At 39.0% G+C, this 18,206-nt stretch overlaps 1 protein-coding gene across 1 annotated transcript in view; it reads right to left on the minus strand.

The window, feature by feature from the left end:
• SCN1A (sodium voltage-gated channel alpha subunit 1) overlaps positions 1-6,234 on the minus strand; it is a 142,484-nt gene extending 136,250 nt beyond the window's left edge. The window contains exon 1 of the mRNA XM_054478114.1: positions 6,004-6,234. The gene's annotated coding sequence lies outside the window, so the exon portion shown is untranslated. The remainder of the gene's footprint in view (positions 1-6,003) is intronic.
• Between the last annotated feature and the right edge of the window lie 11,972 nt (positions 6,235-18,206).

The raw sequence follows: 18,206 nt of genomic DNA on the forward strand, positions 1-18,206 counted from the left end.
GTAGTCATAAGTATTGCCAAAGACAACTGTTAGGAGCCAAATTGTATCCTCCCCAAATCCATATGTTGGAGTCCCAAACTCCTATACCTCAGAATGTGACTGTGTTAGGAGTTAGAGCCTTTGAAGAGGTGGTTAAGTGAAATGAGATCTTTAGGGTGAACCACAATCCAGTATGACTGGTGTCCTTAAAAGAGGACGAAATTTAGACACAAAAGAGACACCAGGAATGCACATGCACAGAGGAAAAGACAGACATCAGCAAGCCAAGGAGACGGGCTTTAGAAGACACCAAACTTCCCAGCACCTTGTTCTTGGACTTTGAGCCTCCAGAACTGTGATAGATACTGTTATTTAAGCCACCCAGTCTGTGGTGCTTTGTCATGGTAGCCCAAGTTGACTAACACAGAAACCAACCCTATTTGAATGGCACACTTCTGTCTCAAGTTCAATAGTTTCCCCAATGGTATCTGCGAAACAAAAGCATACTAGCAACATATATCACAAAGAACATGGATAATATTTGTGTAACTTTGGGAAAGCACGTGCAATACAGTAAATATGTTTCTTTGGAATAAATATAAACCTTTCCCTGGAAATATTTGCTCATTATCTCCTTAAATTTTCAGTGGAGTCACAAATGAATATGTTTCCAATAATGAGAAGAAACATTTTGTTGTGAAGTTAGATCAATAAAGTGTTTAATAGTTAAGGGTATATGGACCAGTTTTCTGATTCTTTAAAGTTATGTGGATTCTCGAGAACAAAGAATCTCACTGACCTTTTCTTAAAAGATATATCCCTAGTACCCACTGTAAGAAATAATTGATGCTAAAATCATAAACGCATGGATAACAATGTTAATAAGACAATTCACTGGGGAAAGAATTGTCTTCTCAACACATGGTGCTGGGACAACTAGATATGAACAAACAAAAGAGTAATGCTGAACCGCTACCTCACATTATATGCAAAAAGTTGACTCAGAATGAATCCTAGATCTAAATGTAAGAGCTAAAATTATACAACTAGTTGAAAAATAATAGAAGTAAATTTTTATGACCTCAGATTAGGCAACGGTTTCTTATACATGAGACTAAAAGCACAAGTGACAAAATAAAAAAAATTAGAGTAGATTCTTCATCAGAATTAAATCTAAGTTTGTAGGCAGAGCACCAAAGGAGAAACAGGCAATATGAGAAGGCAAAGATTTTTGACCATTTACAGAGAAAAGCTAAAACGTCAGGTTGATTCTAAGTTAGAAGAGAAGCAAATTCACATTTTCTAGAGAAGAACTACAGTGTGCATAGGTAACTGAGAATGAGGGGAAGCAAATAGTGAAAAAAATATAAAAAGATAAACCATTGGAATGTGAGTCTTGAAGGAATAAAAATATGATAACAAAAGTTTTAACATAGATGAAAATGAAAGCTGATGTTTATCAAATTATTTTGAAATCACATTCCTACTCATTCATTTGCAAAAAAAAAAAAAAAAAAAAAGATTTGTTCAAATCCCTCCGAGCAGCTCCTGTGTCCTGGCCACTATGGGGGATGTAAACACTAGTTTTCATCCTTAGTGTCTCTTTCTTGCCTGCACCTGGTCAGTTTATCATTTCTGGAGGAAGAAAAACTGACTGGGTGACTATATCATTCTAACCAATGATCTCATTCAAACAATTTTTTTTCATCAAATAGTACCTTTTCAACATTTTTTAATTTTTAAAAAAGTTTTTAGACAACAGCAGTAGTGAGAAGAGGGGAAAGAGTAGAACAAGGAGTTTGATGTGTAACTGACTGTGAACAATCAACTGAGATAACTCACTACCTTTGGACCAGTCCCTTTCAACATTTTTGAGGCAATTTTTTTGCATTCTAGGAACTGCAACATTTTTTCAGAGAACTTTACAAACTCTCAAAACTTTTTTTGTGAAAATGACTGATTTATGTTTTTTTAAACCTAATAACTTGTTAACATTAAATGTTTTAAATTTATTTGACATAACTCTTTGATTTGTTTTTTTAAAAGTCAGGGGCAATTAGAGCCCTAAGCCCAATCTCTGAGATTCCACAGATCTGGCTGCACACCTCTATGGTGCTATTTCTGTTCGTTTCTTTTACTTTCAGGATCACCCACAAGGTTTGTGCCACTCTTCATACCTGTGAGGCACTTCACCCTTTAGCACCTTTGATTCACTCCATCATTGGCCTCATTAGATTTCTGCTTAAAAAAACACTTTCTCCACCTCTTTCATTATTTTCTCTCTGCATGCCCCTCTCATCCTCACTATCTCTTTATCTTGCATTATTTTTCTTCAAAGAACTTACATTTACTGATATTTCTTTGCACATTGATTTGCCTACTGTCTAACTCTGTCACCAGACTGAAAGCTGCATGTGGGTAGGAATTTTGCTTTATTCACCACATTCCTGCACTTAGAACACAAACCCTTCTATCTTCTATTGTACAGGAGAGCTTTTTTTTTTTTTTTTTTTTTTTTTTTAAAACAAATATCCGGGTGTGAGGGCTCACTCCTGTAATCCCAGCACTTTGGGAGACTGAGGCAGGCAGATCACTTGAAGTCTGGAGATCGAGACTAGCCTGGCCAACATAGTGAAACCCCATCTCTACAAAATACAAAAATTAGCCAGGCATGGTGACACTCGCCTGTAGTCCCAGCTACTCGGGAGGCTGAGGCAGGAGAATCACTTCAACCCGGGAGGCAGAAATTGCAGTGAGCCAAGAACGTGCCACTGCACTCCAGCCTGGGTGACAGAGTGAGACTCTGTCTCAAAAAAACAACAAACAAACCAACAAAAAAATGGAGTGGATTTGGGTAATCATTCTAAACCAAACTATTTCTGGAATTTTGGCATGGCAGAAAGCAGATGAATTACAGCTTGCATGTACAACTGCACCCAACTTGAGTCCTGAGTCTCTTGGCTAAGCTGTAGCTGTACCATCACATGGATGATGAGCAAATGTCAAGAGCACAGACGCCATGGCCACGGTGTGGCTGGATTGCTTGGATTCTGCCACTTACTAACTGTATAACCCAGCAAGTTAATTGAACCTCACTGTGCCTTGGTTTTGTCACCTGTAAAATTAACAGTAGTACCTACCTCATAGGATTAAATGAGGTCATATTTGCAAAGTACTGCTTAGGATAGTGGCTGGCACAGAGTAAATGCTATATGTTTTTGATAAATAAAACAATTAATAAATGGAAATCTAGGAATGTGGACAAAATTTAAAAGTTGGAAAAGCAAACTTTGGGGCAGCTTGGGGAATTTTGTCACAACTTCTTTTTCTGATCACAAGTGCAATGAGAATAAATTTCTTCCCACCCTACCCTAAACTAAAGCAATCTCAATTGAGTTGGGGAACATGCTTCATTCACTAATTAGAATTTCAAAAGGAAGTGATAACCTCATGGAGCACAGCCCCATTGACCCTGAGGGTGACTATACAGGACCTTCAATTGCTGATTCTCTCCCCACCCTTCTCTGGGATCTGTTTCTCCCACCCTCCCCATTCTGAGGTAGCTGGAAGAGCGTAGGCTTTGTGCCCTTTGGCGAGTATGGGGAGAAAGTAGTAGGTTCAGCCTCTCCAACTGCCCAGGGAGAAGGCAATACCTTTCAAGGTCCCCAGGCTAAATTTTGGAGGGATGCTTCTGTGTGTCACTGTCAGGCTCACACCGACATAAACCCTTGAGAAATGCCTGGTCGGTGATGTCCTAGAGGTAACACCAGGCAAGCCCCAGATTTTCTCTTCTTCGTCAGCAATTCCCAGATGAGGTGCTCTTGTGTTTACCCTCTCCGAATCTCTGGATTCCCTGATAGTACCCTCTAAACAAGGAACTAGAATGTTTCTTACTGGATTCCTCTGTTGGTGGTGATAGAGTTTACTTTGGGTCTCTAGTGGGTCTGGTTGCCCCTAGTATCTCTGGTTGGTACAGCAGAATCCTGACTGAGCTCCTCAGTGCCTTCTTGAATACTGTATAATTAACTAGGCCTCCAGTTGAGCCCCCCCTTGCCCCAACCCATAGATGGACAATCCTTCCTGCCATGTCTTAAAGAGAAATTACCATAATAAATGAATCTGCAGACAGCACATTTCCCAGCAAGAGGGGGCATGTAAACCAAGTCTATTAGTATTGGCAGCAAAATCCAATGTGTTATTTTTACCAGTATGAGCACTCTGGGTATCCTGGCCTCCTATATAGATATTGGAAACAAAACAGACAAACAATGTGAAGGGAGGAGGAAAAACAGCCACACAAATGAGTTACAGTGAGTTTAATGAAAACTAATTCCATTGCTGGGTCCATGTGATATAACCAGCCACTTGTGCTCTGTTCTAGTGGTTTATAATGTTACCTCACCCTCTCCAAGAAATTGGTTTCCCGTAAATCTCTGTGGCCATTCATTCCTGTCTACACATTATGTTCCTAAAATAGACACCAGCTAAAAATCTCTTCCAGGAGCTTTGTGAAGGAAGGCCTAAATTGCAAAACTCCTCCTAGAAGAGAGATGTGATTTTGTAATTGCTTCACAGCAATTACAAAAGCAACAATCATAAAAGAGAGTTTTAAAGGAGTTTTTCACCACAGTTATTCTCCTGAAATGCACAGCTGAGGGAAAGAACAGTGTCAGATGCCCCGCGAACGTGCGGAAGCTCCCAGTTGCATCACCCCGGCGTGCCAGGTATTGCAGCAAATAGGAAAGGTAAGCTACCCACTTCTCTGGGCAGGAGAAACTAAAGCAGGAATCACCAACCTCAGCATGGAATTTTCCTATTTCTGTCTGGCAACATCCTCTTGGGGTGATTTAAAGTGCTTTTTGGAGAAATATATTCTGTTACTATACTAGCGCATCAGAAATACCACATGAACCTGCAAATCCATAGAAGAAGAAGCCACATTTTATAGGTGTGATAGCAACAGAACTTGGCAATTTGCAAGTTTGCTACTGCACTCAGAAATATTTAGTCACATGCACATATTGACAGTAATATACCCTGCCTTGACTTAATCGTTGCATTGGACAGGTGAAAAGCACCTACTCACCACTCCAGACCGATTTGTTAACAATCACCAGTGAGTAATCAAAGAGAACAAAAAGAAATGAGAAGTAAATGCAGCAAGTGGGTCGGGTCTTTAACACATACCTCAAACAGGTAGTAGTCAGGAAACATGACAGCAAAGACATTTGGACAAGCCTCACCTCCACCCAGAAATAATTCTTATGCTGTTCTGAAAAGCAAGACAGTTCACACTAGGAACTGAGCAGTATCTGCAGTATCATTGCTGATTGTGACCTCTGTCTAAGTAAAAATAAGTCAATGTTTCCTATTTGGCATTGCATGGAAAAGGGGACTCTTTACCACTTCGTTCAAACTGCTTTTTTAGCGTGGCTCAATAGGAGTTGGGGGGGAATAATCATTGCCCCTTCCTTGTTCAAGGCATGAGGCATTTCTTCTCAAAAGCCCAGCCTCAGCCTCAGGAAGCTGAATACCCCTGCAATGCTAGGCTCCGGCAGCAGCCCCGCTGCCTTCTTTCTTCCTGTGGAGTTAAAACTGAGATCTAATTTTTGCTCCGTCCTTAAGAACAATATGACCTCTATTCCCAGCCAGCTAGTCCACTTCCAAATCACCAGTGAAGGAGGGGGCTTCAATAGGATCAAAAGGGACCTTGAATAGGTTGAAGGCAAGCAAAGGCAAGAACTGGCCAGATGCCAAGCTATTTCAGGCCAAAGAATCCCATCTTCTATCAAAATGCTGAATTGCAAAACAAACCTGATTTCAGTTCATGGAAGGTTGAGAGAGGAGGGGGGAGGGGAGGGGAGGAGAAGAGGAGGAGAGGGAGGAGGGGGACAGTTGTTCTGAATACACATACAAAAATGGACTTCCTGCTCTGCCCAAACTGAATTTCCATGGACCCTTTTTCCAAAGGAATAACTAGAATGAATAAACTTAAAATCAAGATGAAACAATTAGATGGCTTACCTGATTAAAAGGAAAATTATCCATCTGCAGTGAGGAACAGCATCACCCAAAGACGAGATGATAACAATGTGCCTTCAGTTGCAATTGTTCAGATTCCTTCTTGCAAAAGGTGACAAAGTATTTACAAGGGCTGCAGTCTCACTGGGGCAGAACACACAGACACACAAACACACACAAACGCACACATACACACATGCACCAGAGACCTCTGCAGTATCCTCTCGGCTTCATCCTTGCCTCACTCTATGGTACCTAATACAAATCAGCAAATAGCTTGTTTCAAAAAAAAAAAAAAAAAAAAGTCAAGACAGCACCTTACATTACATCGCCATCTAGTGGCTAAATATTAAACACTTTCTCACAATCCAGATCTTTGATTTCTTCCTCAACCTCTTTTTGCTCAGCCTTTGTTTCCTTTCTTCTCTGTAATCTCCCACTATTGCTTCTCCTTGCTTCTCTTTCATTCCCTATTGCTGTATAATATCATGAACCTAATGACTCAAAGAGGAAAAAGTTTGAAAGTAAATATAGCTATTTTCAAGTAGTATGTGAAAAACTTTAGCATTATTTTAGTTTGAAACTGTTACTTTATTCCTAATATGAATCGTTATCTATAAAAATGATATATCTTATAAATAAAACTTTTTCTTTTTATTCCACCAGGAGACAATCAGGTGGCCCTTTATTACAGATCTATGGCTTCAAATTTTTCTGTTTTAATATTGTGTTTTAGGAGTAGGTTTCATATTATAGTGAAGAGCTCGGAGTCACAAAATGTGAGTTTTACTTCAAGTTCAACACTGATGAACACATGCCTTTAAGAAAGCCACTAAAGTCTTCTATGGACATTTACATTCTTACTATCTTCATCTGTAATTAGAGATTAAACAAGACTTTCAACCCACTCTAAATTTCTATGGTTTTACTATATTTTACTCCAATGTTTTCCCATCCTGTGGACACAACCTAAAGCTTAATTATAATAAATCATTTTAATAAGCAAATATATATAGAAAGAGAGTCCAATTGCCTATTACCAAAAGATAGAATTATAAAAACCATGAATATCAGTTTTTTCTAAGACAATGAAAATCCATGCTAAACTAATTATAACTCTTGGAACTGAGAGTAGAGCTTTTTATGTTATACATTGTATTCTAAAATGGAATCAGCCTTAAACATTCAGTCATACGTAAAATCATGATTATGTGTAGATTAGTCATTGGAAGTAAATATTTCATCCTCATTATTTTTCTTTTGCCACCTAACACACTTCTTATTACAATCATTGCATGTGTTTTATCATTTATCAATATAACCTTCAATATTTAATCCTTCTCTTATTACAGGATGGTGAGATAAATACTATTAATGTTATTATAATTATAATTATTCCTATTTATACTTGAGAACACTGAAGCTTTCTGAGCCTTATTGAGGTTTATTCAAGACCACATAGCTTGCAAAGCAATAAAACTAAGGCTGTTTTTCTCAAGAGCCCAAAGAATAATCCATTGTTCTTCGCAACATACCTAAAAGTCCACCATTTTTTTCCTGTTCTAGAATCATAGAAAAGTAATTTTGATTTCTATGTTTACAAAACATTTACTGGCCCTTAATTATGGACCAATGGGTCCATCTTGTGGATCCATCTTTTTATCCATAAAAGAAAGAAATTAAGTAAGATAATTTCCTGCTCCAGCTCAAAAACTCTATCCAGTGCTTTCCCAAAAGCCAGTCGGAGTAGCATGAACACATTCATTTGAAGTTACTCAGTGTCTGGGAAATGATGTTGCCCAGTATCTGGTAGAGTCAGGGCAAAGTTGAAAGAAGCTGACGAGACAGGTGATCAACAACTGGTAAACGATTACCAAGATGTTAGAGATGAAAAGAGAGTGGGAACTGCATGAACTAACAGGCAATTTTTTTAGAATAATATATTCCATATGAATAGTACTTAGAGTTTAGATATGTAGAAATACAAAATAAGAACATCCCTGGCCACATGTTTTAATGAATTCTAATTGCATATTATAGGTGCCAATTTTTCTGAGTGTCTTCTCTTAACAATTCCCCCAATAGTCCTTCTCCCCCGATCCTTAGTGGTAAACCTACCCTCTTGCTACAGAGGACTGTACGCAGTCTACGCAGCTGACCTGGTCAAAGAGAGCCACTACATGTGATTCTGGCAGCTGTGGGGTCAGCCTTCCCTCACCATGGGGACTCAGGACCAGGTAGACCAGGATACTGTGATAGCAGCCAGCCACACAGATGTGGAGGAAGAAGTGACAAAAGACAGAGCCAGAAAACTCCCTGTGTTCCCAATGGTGTTCCTGTTTCCATCTCCAATCTACTCAAGATCCAAACACTTTCTTGATGTTGAGTTCCATGATAAACTCAAACTCCATTTATGCTTAAGTGAACTTGGTTTCTGTTGAACTATGGAGTCCTAACCACTTCATTAGCTTCAAGAAAGTTGCCAGTACTGCATCTGTCAAGTATTATTCATATTCTGGGCATCTGACACTTCATTTATTCACTTCTTCATGCACCTGATATATGCCAGGCACTTTTCCAGGTACTTAAGTAACATCAGCAAACAAACCAGATCAAAACCCTCTCTTTGTGGAGTTTACATTGACATGTCAGTCATATGGAAAGGCACAATGCGTTCAGTGTGCACGCTACCTTTCTTCCGCCTCCATGTCTTTGTTCACAACCTTCACTTCTCTTGGCAGACCTTTCATCCATCTACATGTAGCAAATTCGACCGATATTTTAAATGTCTGGGTCAAATATTCTCTCTTCTCCAACGTCTTTTCTATTTTCTCAGCAGATAGAATTCTTTTTTCTTTTGTTAATTATGGAACAATTTTATGTTGTATCTTATGAAACATGGTCATTTGACAAGTTGAAAGCATTGAGCATAAGGAGATAAATGACTATTCTCATACAGACTCCTAGAAAAGGCCAATATCCCAAGCATGGGCCAAAGAGTACTATTAACTAACAACTCATCATTCTGTACACAGACACTTCATTCGTCAGAGCTGAAGCAGTTTTACAGTATTAGTAACTTTAAATATTCCATGTTTAAGACTGAGCATAAAGGCAAAATATGAAATTTTTATTAAATTAGTGTAATATGCACTTAAAATCACATATTTATTTTTTAAAGTTAGCAAAAGATATTAAAACAAAACTCTGTGCTACCCTATGTCGCTACTACACTTGTCCCATTTGACCTTGTGCTAAGAGTTTTATATATGTATCTTATTTGGCTCCCAGAATGTAAACTCCCTGTGGAACCAGCTTTGCATTTTATTTATTTTTTTGTAGATTAATTTATTGAGAGATAATTTTGTCTCTTTCTCACTGTTACGTTTCCAACTTCAAAAAACGAAAAAGTAATCTTCCTCTGCCCCCATTGGTAAAGTTAGCCATTCCAGGAAACCCTTTGTAATCTTGTTTCAGAAGTTGGAAAAAATTAGCTGCCCACTTCCTAGGTGACAATATTTCAATCTGAATGCATGGACTTGCTAAACAGGCTGAGGGGGCGTGGCTGTGCCTTTTTTATGAGAGTTCCTAACAAGGGAAAGAGAATGAAGGCGTAAGATGTCATTTAGTCTTTGTAAGACTCTGTCTCTGTCCTGAGAATGTGGTTGTTACTTTGTTATAGCTCTGTCGGTTGCACTGCTCAGTGCCAAAACATAAAAGGGAATATTATAATGGGACATCATCTCTGTCAATAGATTTTGGGTATTAAAGAGAGCGTGAGGTCACTCAGGTGGAAAAAGCTGTGCCAGGTAATTTTGTCTGTTAGTTTTACGACATAAAGGAGAAACTCTCGATGCCATTAGATCTTGAAAGAGTTCAAAGAGAGAACTACCTAATTATCAGAAGGCTGAGGAATTAGTGTAATTAGTATCTGAATATTCTTTAATATTTTCTTGCATAGAAAATAAAGGTAATTTGTTATCAAAAACATTCTTTCAAATGTCTATCTCCTGGAGTTGTGGAGTTCTGAAACTTTAACCAGCTGCTTTATAAAGAGAATTTATTAATTAACTTTATGCCTGCCAAGGAGAAGGAAGCCATTCTTAATTTTTAGCCAAAAATTTTCCAAAGTAATGGCCAAATCATTAGGTTTTGAGTTCCGGATTCCCTTGTTTAGAGTTATAAATGACATTTGAGTTTTAAGGCAGAAATGTTTATAAATTCCCCTGTCATTTGTTTGGGAATCTATAGTCACTGAGCAACATGAAGCTGGGTCTCCCCTCTCTTCCCACCACAGGAAAGGAATCGGAGGCTGGAGGCGAACTTGAGTGCCTTGAGGTGGTATTCCAAAGGAGATGTGGTGACAACAGACAAGTCTAGATGTTAGCAGGTCTTCTGATGAAGTCGGAGAGTGATCCCAACACAGATAGCAAATGCTAGAGTTTGGATTTAAACTCAGACCTTAAGATTTTAAGTCTACAGGACCACCGTATCACTACAAATCCTGACTTTGCCCCCTTTTGATTGGAATGATCACATAAAGCACACTACTGATGTGATCCTTGGTAAATGTAATTTACTACTTAAGTACTTTGCTTTTGTAGATGTCAATTTCCTAGTGGTTTTTTTTTTCTTTTGGTAAATGCAGCATTCTGCAAAAATCTACTACCAATTCCTTGCTCTCACAAAGCATTTACCAACAATGTGCCACTATTTTAGAAATAGAAACCATATCCTAGCCGAAAATGATAAACTCATATATTTCCTTTTGAGATTAACCTGCCCTTTTGAAAGGGAGTCAGAAATGAATGTGAAATTTATTTGCTATTAGACAAATAAATGCAGAAACTGCAACTAAGAACTCTCTTTTAGGACTAGAGCAAACTAGTTTTTCTGCAAGTTTAAAGTTACAATTTTTTGATGGCAAAAACTGGCCAACTGATTTCAAAATATCTTATAGGTACTAAAGTGGACTTTTGAAACTGTGGTAAAGTCCATACATTCCATAAATTTAAAAAGTAATAATCAGCCATTTTTTTCAAATATGATATAAAATATGATATAAAAATATCCCCTCCCTGCAACTGGAATTCACTGAATCAGAGCTGCTATAGGCTTGCATTTTTTGATGCACAGATAACCACTTTTTAAATCACTTGTAATATAATGAGCTTAAATAATTGAATTTTTTTTCTTACAGATTTGATTCTGAAGTATTTTTGAAGTATCTTTAGAACCAATGTGCTTGTGGGCACACATTAAACTATTTAAAATTTTATTAAATGTTTTTAAAAAATCCTTAAAAGAGAGAGAGAATGCCGGTTCTCTCTTTCTGGTAGTGGAGAAGAAAAAATAGTATAGGCTTTTCTTAACTCACCACAATGCACTAATTAAAAGTGATAGAGAAAGGAGGGAAGTTGTGGGATTATGATGGAGATAATCAGATTCCGCAGTTGCCCTCTGCCTTCCCGGCTATCGAGACAAGGCACAGAAGCCAGAATTATGTCTGCAGGTGATTATTTCAAGGAAGCAGTTACTCCTTGTTGGAAGATTCACTGCAATTTCCTTTCAATTACGTAGGCAGACATTGGTGTTGGAGAAAGAAATAACAATATTCCTAAACCAAATAAATAGGTTTTATGAACAAGGCAGAATAATACATGAACCTGATTTCTCAAAGGGAAATTAAGTATATGAATGTCAATCATCTGATGAGATTAGCATTACAATATAGGTTCAGAATGAGTATTAAATCACAAAATTACTTTTTATCACTTTATATAATAGCATTATTCCTCTGATTATGTCACCAACTGAGCAGCACTTCAAAAATTACTATAGTGATCTGTATATATCTTTAATTTTAAATCCTTTATTATTTGGGGACCTGGTTTATTTTTTATCTTTTCTTCTTCAGCTAATGTGTAAGAAGACACTATTAATATTTAATGAAGATGACACTAAAATGTCATTTTTCAAAACAACAAACTCTTCGCCTTTTCCTAAACAAGCAGGGAGCCATTATGCCTTCACTATTCCGCTTCCTTTGTTTCCTCTGTTTTCAGGACCTTCTCTTCTTTGGCCGCATCTTCCTCCACCCTCTATCTGTGCACCTCTCCACGGTCTGACCCCACTCAATAATCTCTTTGAAAGTAAGAACTATGACTTATTTTTTTTTTTGTCATTGTTCCCCAAACATATCCCAAGTCTGTGGTAGAATTAAGGTAGTTTCTGGAGAGAACCTGATAACATCTGCTGAGTATTGATGAATAAAAATTCCATTATAGAATTCCAACAAAATCCTCAAGTGGAATAAAATAACTTTGTAAACCTCATAAAAAAGAATGTCAATTTACATAAATCATTACCATTGCTTTATGGATAGGGTTTTGCTAATCATTGAGAAATTGTGGAGCTGGAAAGGTCTCAGAGGTAAACCAGGCAAGGGTTCTTATTTTGGATATGAGGAAACTGATGCCAAGAGAGGTGCAGTAACTTGTCCAAGGTCACATAGTTTTATACCACAAAGGTCCATTCAAGTTTTTCCACAGTTTAACTCTAAAGGAAATTAATATTGAGTGAGGTACATCAGCACATAAGAAGCAAAATGGAAGTGAGTGAAGTATTTCTAGATATGCCACAATTGATTTTCACTCATGTTTTGACAGAGAGATGGATGTGATGAAGGGTATGAATGCAGTTACTGTTAAGAAGGTGATGGACTAACCAACATTGGTTTTAGCAAAGAATAAAGAAAGTGACTGTCCTTCAATCTAGCTCCACATGCTGTTCTTAAATATTAACCACAAAGTACTGAAGCGCAAGGGCACGAACTCTGGGTACGCAGAGTGTAGCGTTGACAGCTTTCAGGAATGCAGGCCCAAAGACAGCCCCAGAAAATATCCAGGAAGCAAACTACCTTGAAGTTGTATACTTTCTTTGAAATGCCAAGATGTAATCTAAAAATATGTGTTGTGCTTTTTTAGTCTAATAAACCACATTTATATGACGGTTATCTATCATATGGAGAGACAAAATTCAACATTTCACATGCCTGAGCTTTATACCCCTCCTTTAAATGTATCAAGATTTCATAAAGCTTTGGTTCTTCAGAAAAGATCAAGGTACATCATAATATTTAAAGCATTATCTCCATATCTATTGCCACAGGAGGATAAAGAGAAAATAAACATAAATGTAAATAATGAAAATGCCTGAGCAATCATAAAGAATGAAGTTACTGTGTGGATTCTGTTCTATGTTTATGTGTTTTTTTCCTTTGCTCTTAAGTCAGTTAAACATAATGCTTGGGTTCTTTCCTGATTTATTTCATTCAGCAATCCCCCCTACCCCCCGACATCCCTTGCAAAGATGAATCAACAAAAGCTATTAGCAAGAACAATATGATTGATTACTTATTGGAACTCGAATACCAATTTTCCATTTAAGTATATATTTATATCAACCACCTCACTTGCCTACCTATTGAAGAGTTTCAATTAGATTTTTTTTATAAAGAGGACTTTCTTTACTCTAAAGGTTATCGCTGATATTTATGAAGACAACGCTTTATTTACAGAATAAAACTGAACTTTGCCATAACTTAGCATAAGCAAATATGTAGTTCCTGTTTCCCTAAAGGATTCCTGTCAACATCTTTTTCCTTTCATGTTCAAAGGCAGAAAGCCATTGACTTTACCAGGAGCACAGCAAAGCCATCCGTAAAGTATGCAAGTGTCACTAGAATTAGGTGCTACCATGTTTCTTGGGGAAATTAACACTTTTGACACATCTGTATGCAGTTCCAATCTTCGGATATCAATTTACAAACTCACATAAATTACATTTGGTTACATCTTTTCTTTTTGTTTCTTTCTTTGAGAAAAGCAAGAATTCTACTCTAGGCCAAATAATGGACAGAGATCATTAGGGTCCACTCCAGGGACTGAGGCCCATTAGAAGAGATTGGCAAGTGACTAGGGAAAAGGTACATCGAGGGTCAGAAAATAATGACATTTAACCTAGATCTCCTGGTGATTCCTTGGAAATTTTGGGGCCCATGAGCTCAGTTGCTGCTTCTGGGATTGCCGCTATTCATATCAAATAGCAGAGAACTGAGATGTCTTACCCAAATCTGAGAAGATTTGGATGCAAGCATGGGATAGAGGTGCTAGGCAGCTGCACTTTCATGCCTAAGTGCAGTCTCTCATACCTGTTCATCTGCAGTGGCATGAAAGGCAAACAGATTCCTCTGCTCGCTATGGGTTGTTGAAATGACAAAACCACTTTGTCTCAACATTTTCTATGACACTTGATACATAAGGAAGCTCAGAGACTAAAGTCCTTGTTTCCATGTTCCACTAGATCTTTTTGAAAGTCTCTTTTACATTCTGGTTGCTATCATGACATCGAAGTCACCTGTATTCCTCATCTTTGTGGGGAAGAGCAGGCTAAATAAAGTAGGTAAGGACACCTTCTGAGTCTGCACCCCTTTAATTGACACATAGGGAATGTGACCCTTGACTTTTCTGCTTCCCTTATTCTTTCTTCAACTAAGCAAATATAGAATGTGGATTTTCCCATGCTCTTAGCAAGGATGAAACTCAGCGATCATTTGCTCTACTTCACATGGTAGTTGTTTCTAAGATTACGTATCATACGTATGCATATGTATATATATGTTATGTTATGCTACACACACACACAACTGCTAATGAGTGTTCTATCTCCCCTTTTCTTGTCCCTCTGCTCTCTAGGACAGCAGTAGCTTTATATGTATCTCCATCTGCCCTAAGTCTCCTCTCTTGGCCATCACAAACAGAGTTACCCTTCCATGAACCATCTGTTGCTTTAAAATTATACCTCAGATGCAGTCAGGTTCCTAGCAGAAAGTAGATGGTACATTCAAAATGGTTAAAATAAAAATAATTATGGAGAAACTATTGACCAAGTGGGTTAAGATGGTTGATGAGTGCCCAGGAACTAACAATAGAGAGATCCAATGCCATTCCAGGCAAGAGTGAAAGAGTGGCACCAGATTCCAATGAGAGCTAGAGCTTTAGAAGACCCAACCAAGAGGTTTAACTAAAGATGAATGCAGCTGCTTTTTTAAGCTAGGAAGTGAGGTGTGATGGGGGAGAGTCTCCAATTTTCTGCTAATGCCTGTCTTGGGCTGCATTCAAAGCCAATGGATAAAGGCCCCTAAGTTACTCAATCCCTGGAAAGTGGACTTGAAAGTCTTTCCCTGTACTTGTCCATTATTCCACTTCTAACCTACATTTTAATACTCCCAACACTCTTCCCTGGTCTGCATTCCTTGGAGTCCAGTGCTCCTGCTAGTAGCCCTTCTTCCAGGGCTCCAGCATTCGTTGGGCTCTAGGAATGTTTTTTCCAGGTTAGCAGATGTGAAGGGCTGGTGGGAACTGGGGAAAATAACGATGTGTCTCATCTTATCTCTAAAAACATCTATTTTTCTTCGTTTAAAAAGCAAAACACATGTGTTTAAAATATTTTACAGAGATGTACAAAAATCTTTATGATAAAAGATCCTATTTAATACCCTAACCCTTAATACAGTGCCTAGTATATGGTAGTGTATGATATGGTTTGGCTGTGTCCCCACTCAAATCTCATCTTGAATTGTAACTCCCACAATTCCCATATGTCGTAGGAGGAACCTGGTGGGAGGTAATTGAATCATGGTGGCAAGTCTTTCCTGTGTTATTCTCATGATAGTGAATAAGTCTCATGAGATATGATGGCTTTAAAAATGGGATTTTGCTGACACAGCTCTCTTTTTGCCTGCTGCCATCCATGTGAGATGTGACTTGCTCCTCGTTGCCTTCTGCCATGATTGTGAGGCCTCCCCAGCCATTTGGAACTGTAAGTTCAATAAACCTCTTTCTTTTGTAAATTGTCATGTCTCAGGTATGTCATTGTCAGCAGCTTGAAAATGGACTACTCAGTAAATTGGTACTGGGAGTGGGGCACTGCTAAAAAGATTCCCAAAAATGTGGAAGCCACTTTGGAACTGGGTAACAGGCAGAGGTTGGAACAGTTTGCAGGGCTCAGAAGAAGACAGGAAAATGTGGGAAAGTTTGGAACTCCCTAGAGACTTGTTGAATGGCTTTGACCAAAATGCTGATAATGATATGGACAATGAAATCCAGGCTGAGGTGGTCTCAGATGGAGATGAATAACTTGTTGGGAACTGGAGTAAAGGTGACTCTTGCTATATTTTAGCAACGAGACTGGTGGCATTTTGTCCCTGCCCTAGACATTTGTGGAACTTTGAACTTGAGAGAGATGATTTAGGGTATCTGGTGGAAGAAATTTCTAAGCAGCAAAGCATTCAAGGGGTGACTTGGGTGCTATTAAAGGCATTCAGTTTTAAAAGGGAAACAGAGAATAAAAGTTTGGAAAATTTGCAGCCTGGCAATGCAATAGAAAAGAAAATTCCATTTTCTGAGGAGAAATTCAAGCTAGCTGCAGAAATTTACATAAGTAATGAGGATCTGAATGTTAATCCCCAAGACAATGAGGAAAATGTCTCCAGGGCATTCAGAGGCCCTAATAGCAGCTCCTCCCACCACAAGCCTCGAGGCCTAGGATGAAAATGTGGTTTCATGGGCCAGGCCCAGGGTTCCCATGCTGTGTGCAGCCTAGGGACTTTGTGCCCTACGCCTCAGCCACTCCAGCTGTGGCTGAAAGGGGCCAACATAGAGCTTGGGTTTTAGCTTCAGAGGGTGCAAGCCTCCAGCCTTGGCAGCTTCCACATGGTGTTGAGCCGGCAAGTGCACAGAAGTCAAAAATTGGGGTTTGAGAACCTCTGCCCAGATTTCAGAAGATGTATGGAAATGCCTGGATGCCCAGGCAAAAGTTTGCTGCAGGGGTGGGGCCCTCATGGAGAACCTCTGCTAGGGCAGTATGGAAGGGAAATGTGGGGTCAGAGCCCCCACACAGATTCCCTACTAGTGCACCACTTGGTGGAGGTGTGAGAAGAGGGCCACCATCCTTCAGACCCCAGAATGGTAGATCCACTGACAGCTTGCACTGTGTTCCTGGAAGAGACACACTCAATGCCAGCCTGTGAAAGCAGCCAGGAGGGAGTCTATACCCTGCAAAGCAATAGGTGTGGAGCTTCCCAAGACCATGGGAATGCACCTCTTGCATCAGCGTGACCTGGATGTGAGACCTGGAGTCAAAGATCATTTTGGAGCTTAAAGATTTGACTGCCCTGCTGGGTTTCAGACTTGCACAGGGCCTGTACCTTCTCTGTTTTGGCCAATTTCTCCCATTTTGAATGGCTGTATTTGCCCAATGCCTGTACTCCCATTGTATCTAGGAGGTAACTACCTTGCTATTGATTTTATAGCCTCATAGGCAGAAGGGACTTGCCTTGAGACTTTGGACTGTGGACTTTTCAGTTAATGCTGAAATGAGTTAAGACTTTGGAGGACTGTTGGGAAGGCAAGATTGGTTTTGAAATGTGAGGACATGAGATTTGGGAGGGGCCAGGGGTGGAGTGATATGGTTTGGCTGTGTCCCCACTGAAATCTCATCTTGAATTGTAACTCCCACCATTCCCATGTGTCATGGGAGGAACCCAGTGGGAGGTAATTGAATCATGTGGGTAGGTTTTCCCTGTGCTGTTCTCATGATGGTGAATAAGTCTCACAAGATCTGATGGCTTTAAAAACAGGAGTTTGCCTGCAAAAACTCTCTTTTTGCCTGCTGCCATCCATGTGAGATGTGACTCGCTCCTCCTTGCCTCTAGCATTATTGTGAGGCCTCCCCAGCCATGTGGAACTATGAGTCCAAGAAACTTGTTTTTCTTTTGTAAATTGCCCAGTGTATTAGTTCATTTTCATGCTGCCAATAAAGACATACCTGAGACTGGGTAATCATGGCAGAAGATGAAAGGCACATCTTACATGGCAGCAGGCAAGAGAGAATGAGAGCTAAATGAAAGGGGAAATCCCTTATAAAACCATCTCGTGAGACTTATACACCACCACAAGAACAGTATGAGGAAAACTGCTCCCATGATTCAGTTATCTCTCACCAGGTCCCTCCCACAACACATGGGAATTATGGGAGCTACAATTCAAGATGAGATTTGAGTGGGGCACAGCCAAATCATAGCAGGTAGAGACTCAGGAGTAAATATATTGATATTCAAGCAGTACTATTTTTAGATAAATTCT

This window comes from Pongo pygmaeus, chromosome 11, assembly GCF_028885625.2.
Source record: "Pongo pygmaeus isolate AG05252 chromosome 11, NHGRI_mPonPyg2-v2.0_pri, whole genome shotgun sequence".
NCBI classification, from domain to species: Eukaryota; Metazoa; Chordata; class Mammalia; order Primates; family Hominidae; genus Pongo; species Pongo pygmaeus.